The following is a 7,271-nucleotide window of genomic DNA, read 5'->3' on the forward strand; positions in this document are numbered from 1 at the left end:
ACCGTCCAACCGAAACACCTATCTCTCAACGAGGGTCTTATGTCCTTGTAATCAATGCAAGCATGCTGTGCGACGGACAAGACGTGTTTCTTTGCAGCACGTTCGTGAATTTGGCGAGTTCGATCCATCTATTATAGATCGAGTTGTTGCCAATTATAACTCGTCGGACTCTGACGCTGGCCAACAAGCAGCAATCTTGCAACCCAATAGACGTATTCGCAGGCGCTTTGGTCAAGCAGCATATGTGAGGCCACAAGATGTAGCCTCTGACAGCTCGGGGGATGATCATGCAGAGCACATTCCCAACGAGGCAATGTTTGAGCCCGAGATTGATGAAATGATCGAGACGATCATGGATTCAGAAAGGCTTATCTATGATGATATGAAAAGTGAAGCCGATACATCATTGTATAATGGAGCACGTATGTCTAGATTGAAAGCACTCCTGGTTCTTCTCAACATGCAGGCAAAGTTTGGATGGAGTGACACTAGCGTCACAGCGCTTTTCAGGTGATCTATTACAATTAGTTTACTTTAATAGAACTCATGGTGTATAATGATCTGATAGATTTTTACACGACTGTATCATATTTTTATGTTGTGTAGATTGCTGAAAGAGCACATTCTACCAGCTGACAATGTGATGCCAGATTCCCGAGATGAAGCAAGAAAGATTTTGCGAAACTTGGGGATGGATTACAATTCTATCCACGCTTGTCCTAATGACTGCATTCTTTTCAGAGGGGAATACACAGACATGGAGAAGTGTCCGAAATGTGATTCCGAAAGATATCGAGTAGATCTCCACGGGACAAAAATTCCACAAAAGGTTTTGCGACATTTTCCTTTGCTTCCTCGCATCAAGCATTTCTTCGAATGTAAGTCCATGGCCGCCCTAGCATCATGGCATGAGGAGAATAAATCTTCGGATGGTGTGCTACGAATTCCTGCAGATTGCGCAGCCTGGAAACATATAGATGGAACATGGTCGGATTTTGCCAGGGAAGCTCGAAATTTGCGCTTAGGCCTGGCTATGGATGGCGTAAATCCATTTGGTCAAAGATCAACATCTTACAGTGTATGGCCCGTTGTCATCGTCAACTACAACATTCCCCCGTGGTTGACTACGAAGAAGGGGCACCTATGGCTAAGCTTGATTGTGCCAGGGCGATATAAAGTGGGGAATATGGATGTGTATCTTCGTCCACTATTGGAAGAGCTACAACAATTGTGGATTGGCATAGAGGTGGTGGATATGAGCCGACACACAGGACGACGGAATGCTTTGATCAGAGGTATTCTAATGTGGACCATGCATGACTATCCCGGGCTAACAGAATGCTCAGGTGATCTATTGACACTCCTCTCTCAGACACTGTAAATCTGGTTTTTCCCCATAGTTGATCTATTATCATGTGTATACATGCAGGGCTTCAAACAAGCGGATACAGAGCATGTGTCACATGTGGACCTAGACTGAATGCACGTAGGGCACCCTCACTGAAGAAGCAAATCTACGAAGGTCATCAAGCGTATCTTCCGGAGAATCATGTGTTACGCGACGGCTTTTTGGGAAGAGAGCCACCAAGGATGTCTGCACAAGCATGGTTAGAGCAGAAGGAGATGTGCGATGACGGATTGCCTCCAGGGATGAAGAGACTATCTCTATGGTACGAGTTACCATACTGGCCTCGACTCGTGATCAATCACTTGCTCGATCCAATGCACATATTCAAGAATGTGGGTAATCTACTATGGGACCATTTGACCAGCAAGAAAGATACTTTGGGAGCCAGAGTTGACCTTAGAAATGTGGATCGTATGGAGCAATATTGGCCGCAAACAGCGTCTGATGGATCGATAAAACTTCCTAAAGCACCATGGATTTTCACAGGAGCCCAAGAACGCAAAGTAAAAGAGGCCATTCGATCTTTGCGGACCCCCACTGGCGTAATGCACTCGCTCCGAACGTGTTTTACTAAAGAAGGAAAGCTTACCGGTTTGAAGTCACACGATTGGCATAAAATGTGTCAGGTACGTTCATAGTGGACTTTAATATCATTGCATAAAATGTGGACTTTAATATCATTGCTGCACATACTTTACAGTTTATTTTACCGGTTGCCATTGAGGGATGTTTGTCTCTCGACATCCGTAACACAATCTACAAACTTGCAAAGCTGGTGCAATGGATCTCACAAAAGGAGATCGACGTAGACTCCATACCATTCGCCAAACTAAATGCTGCGGAGCTTGTGTGCATGTTTGAGAAACATTTTCCTACTACAATGCTAACCATTCAGGTGCATCTTCTTATTCACATAGTTGATGAGGTGGAAATAGCTGGCACAGTTCATTCCAGATGGATGTTCTTCTTAGAGCGTTTCATGAAAACGCTTAAGGGATATGTGCGTCAAAAGGCACGTCCGGAGGGTAGCATGGCAGAAGGTTGGTTGGTATCAGAGTCCCTAGTGTACATTGGAGAGTGGCTAGACGGATTTGATAAATCCCGGGACATGCTATGGCGAACCATAGATGATGAGCGCATATCTGGGATTGTCATGTGCAATCTCGGTGTTGAGAAGAAGATGACGGAAGATCTAGAGGCTAAAATCAACCGATTTTGCATGCTTCACAATCCAGTGATGCAAAAGTGGATTTCACAATATGAGGATGCAAAGCAAGAGCGACAAAGGGCACGAATCGAGTGGAGACGGGGAAGACGACCACCGATGCACTATCCAGCGGTTCTGGAGAGCCTACCAACCTTCATGAGCTTAAGATGGTTGCACAACCAATTGAAAAGCGCACAACAATGCGGTGACGAAGTGACTGAAGAAGAGTGGGAGTACTCTCGGGGTTGCGCGACCAAGGTAAGTTTGCAATGTACGACTAGCAAGTGACTTTATTTATAAACGTTTGAACGGCCACTCATAATCTTTGTTCGTTGTAGTATAAGTCATACACAGCAGCATGGTGTAAAGGTCGACATTTTAGGGTGGAACGAATCGACAAAAAGCGTTTTACTCAAGATTGTGGAATCATGGCAAAATTTGAACAGTCTAGTCGACGACGTTCCTCTGATGCAGATCCCGTGGTGGCGGAACTCACTTACTTCGGCACGCTGCAAGAGATTTTGAGGATCGATTACAGAGGATTTTTTGTCGACTTGTTCGACGTGCAATGGTTCAAGATAATCATGGAGGGTCGAAACGCTACTGTGCGTAGAGGAGAGTCTGGTTTTCTTGAGGTGGATTCTACTAAGAAATGGACTGACCTAAGAGACACTTTCGTACTACCCGAGCATTGTGAACAAGTAAGTATATATATAAATAGTTAACATCCCCCTTTTACAAGTTATGTGCTTGAAAGCTCTCATGTAAGTTATGTGGCTTTGGCAGGTAGTATTTCATCCTACAAAGTCTACATCAAACTGGTGGTACGTCATAGAGTTAGCCCCTCGTAGTGCAAGGACGTATGAAGGCTACCATGTGCCAATCACAACGACATCAATGGAGGAGATCAGAGAAGATGCTCAATCAGAAGCCGCTGCGGTGGTGCCAGACGAGCATCAAGATGCTACTGCTCTATATGGGGTGCATGCAGAGGAGCTACAAAATGAAACAGAGGATATGTGTTTAAACGGAGAGCTCTATATAGATATAGGAAGTTATGCTGAGTTATGCGAGGATGAGAGAGAGATCTCTTAAAGCCACAAATATTGTATTTGAACAATTTTGCTCCGTGCTGTAAAAGCTCTAGCTCTCTAAGTAGCTTCCATGGTGTGTAACGCTCTTTTCTACTCGCGCTCACATCTTTTGATTGAAAATTCTGAGTTTTCGACTTGCCTCTTCTACCACTCGATTCATTGCGTCATTGTATTTATATGCGTCATTACGTCATTGTATTTAATGGTCTTTGCGTCATTGTCTACTCTATTCATTCAATATTAAGTTTAAATATTCGTGTGTTTAATGCAGGTATGGATGATGAGGAGTTTCTTTCTTCTTTGTCACCGCAGCAGAGACAGTGGTACGTGGAGCGTCATCGCTCTGGCGCATCATCGCGCGTTCCTACACCATCCGCATCTCCCTCTCTTTCGGAGCATTCGGCGCGCTCCGAAGCTTCGGCGTCGACGAGACGAGCGTCACACTCTTCTAGACACCGGCGCTCTAGTGGTGGCGGTGGCGGTTGTTGTGGGGATTCCGCCACCGATGCCTCCACACCGCCTCGTGTTCGACGAGGCTCTTTACCCTCCCCTTCTTTGCCCGCCCCCACACCAGCCACAGCATCGCCGTCTACGCCAGGTTTTGCACGGCTGACTGTTCCTAGAAGCTACACACCTCTACCTACTCCGCCAGGAGCCACCCCACTCGACACTCCTCGCTTCGGGGCCCAGACGCCGGTGGAGACACCTGACGTCCGTACCCCCATCGACACGCCGCTAGAGACCCCTGCCGGGACACCCAGGTTCACGCGTCACCGGCCAGAGGGCTTGCCTTACTCCGTCGACATCAGCGGCGGCATCATCATGGATGATGACGGCAAGAAGGTGATCTCGCGCATGCGTGGTCTTTGCTCTCAGCTGTTTAGACACTATATACTAAACAAATGGAGTGAAGTACCAAGTGATTTAAAAAACAGAGTCATCAGCATACTTCATGATGAGTTTCCCGTTCCAACACGGGATCAGCGCTTCAATGAAGACCTGATGAAGATTCGAATGCGCGAATACTGCAAACACAAGCGTTCCGAAGTGCAAAAAGCAATCAAGAATGGGTGGAATAGGCCAGATTGGCTGGCCAAAGAAGATTGGAAGAATGCGAAGAAAGCAGCGCGCGAGAATCCCGACAAGTGGAAGCAACAAAAGGATGCAGCCAGAGCGCGAGTAGAGGCAGGGAGCTCGCACCACTTGGGGAGCGGTGGATGGGCATCATTTGAGGCCGATTTTGTAAGTCTTTTCACATTGCTCTTTATGCATGTTCGATAGTTTAGGGTTTATGAGTTTTTTAGTTCTAACATAATGAAATCTTTGTATGTTTTGACAGTGGTCGATGACAGGACGTGATCCCACACCGTACGAGCGCGAGTACGCAGGCAGGAAGGGCTTAAACGCCCTGATGGACATTCTCAGTTCTCGCAGCGGCATGGTTAGTATTAGGGTTTACTCTTTTTTATTTTTTGTATTGTTTTATAAATGTCGTTATATGTTTATACTTACTGAAAACTGTCTTATTGTCTTTTTTTGCAGAATCCGACAGATACGCCGCTTGGACGCGATGAGACGTCTGATTAGACGACGTCAGTTTAGCCGTATCTAGATAGCATTAGTTTAGGGTTTCTCATAGCTTATGTATCATGAGACGGATTTTATACGTCTTTTTGAACCATGTATATTATTACATTTGTCACCGCAATTCCTTTTGCCAATCAATTCTTTATGCCTATGATGTTGTACAATTGTCATTATTACATTTGCCAATCAATTCAGTTTGTCTATGATGTGTACAATTGTCAATTTTGCAAACAATGCGTCTTGTGGGTGACTATTTTGGGTCTATTATTTACCTTTGCACTTTTTTTAAAAAGTGAATCAAGTACAATATGGTTGATGGGTGGCAGGCATTCAATGTCCTGCCACCAAAAAAATATTCTCTCAGGCGTCGCTATATGCGTCGCTATTTATGGCTCTGTAGCGTCGCTATATGCGTCGCTATACTCTTCTGTGAGAGCGTCGCTATAGGCGTCGCTATGAGCGTCGCTATATAGCGACGTCTATAGCGACGCCTATAGCGACGCCTATAGCGACGCATATAGCGACGCTCTCGTAGCGACGCTTTTAGCGACGCTTATAGCGACGCCGGGGGTTATAAAAACCCAGTGTATTTCCGTCGCTAAGAGCGTCACAAGAACACATAACCTCTTGTAGTGAAGCCCATCAAATGGCAACCCTTTTCATTTCACAAATTTTCAAATACCATGGCCTGCCAATGTCCATGGTGTCGGATAGAGATCCTAGAATGACCAGTAATTTCTGGAAGGGTCTCTTTGAGAATTTAGGGACAAGGCTAAATTTCTCTTCAGCGTATCATCCACAAACGGATGGCCAAAGTGAAATAGCTAACCTAACAATTCTCGATCTACTAAAATCCTATGTAACGGAAGTAGATCAAAGATCCCAATGGGAGAAGTACTTACCCTTAGTGGAGTATGCTTACAATAACATTGTACATACTTCCGCGGGAAAAGCACCTTTCGAGGTAATTGAGGGAAGATCAAAAAGTCCCTTGCTACTTAAGGTACATTGGAAGATCTTCGCTGCAGATGAGTATAGCCGAGACCTACAAGAATCTTTTCAAAAGATTAAAGATATTAGCTCTATCTCACAGCAAAGGCAAAAGGCTGCTGTTGACAAGCACAGAAGAGCCCAAGCCTTTAAAGAAAATGATTGGGTCTTGTTAAAGTTTCCCAAGGCTCGATTAAGGCACACGACGGGCAAGAATCCTACGGGCCACCAAAAGTACTATGCTAAACTAGCAAAAAGGTACTATGGTCCCTTCCAGATTCTTAGGCCAATCAATGACATGGCCTATCAACTTAAGTTGCCCAATCATTGGCTCATACACAATGATTTTCATGTGAGCCAATTAAAGCCTTACAAAGGAGAGCCACCTCAAGAACCAGCTATTGAAGACCCACCGGAGATCGAGGACCAAGAGGAGGTGCTGCAGCCCGAGTCCATTCTCCGACATGAAGACAAGGTATTAAGAGGCGGTAAGACTATCCGACGATATCTTATTAAATTTAAGAATTATCCTTTTGAAGATGCTAGATGGATGCAAGGCATACAATTAAAGGATAACCTAAACCTTGTCAATGCTTACAATGCTTCCCAAGAGTAAGCAAATGTACAAAATGTTAAAAATGAACAAAATTTTTGTCTTATAAGACTCTCTTTTTCTTTATTTGTGCACAAAAATGAAGTAGTATGCATGCTTAGATCAAGTTTGTGGAGACGACGTCTCCCAAACACCAAGTAGAGCTTGTCACTCTACTATGGAAGACTGATAGGACTGATGTGTAGACATGCTTGCGGCAGCCTCAGGCTCTCAAGCGCCAAATGGACTAGTCATCCATTATGGAATGATGTCGTAGGGTAACATAGGGATCCTCTACCCGCTAAGAAAAGGACTCATGAACATCCTTTATCTTCTCTACACCATAGTCAAGGACGACTATGATTTCAAGAGAGAGGTAATGTCATGATAATC

This window comes from Adiantum capillus-veneris, chromosome 27 (assembly GCF_014529385.1).
Source record: "Adiantum capillus-veneris isolate H3 chromosome 27, ASM1452938v2, whole genome shotgun sequence".
Classification (NCBI taxonomy): domain Eukaryota; kingdom Viridiplantae; phylum Streptophyta; class Polypodiopsida; order Polypodiales; family Pteridaceae; genus Adiantum; species Adiantum capillus-veneris.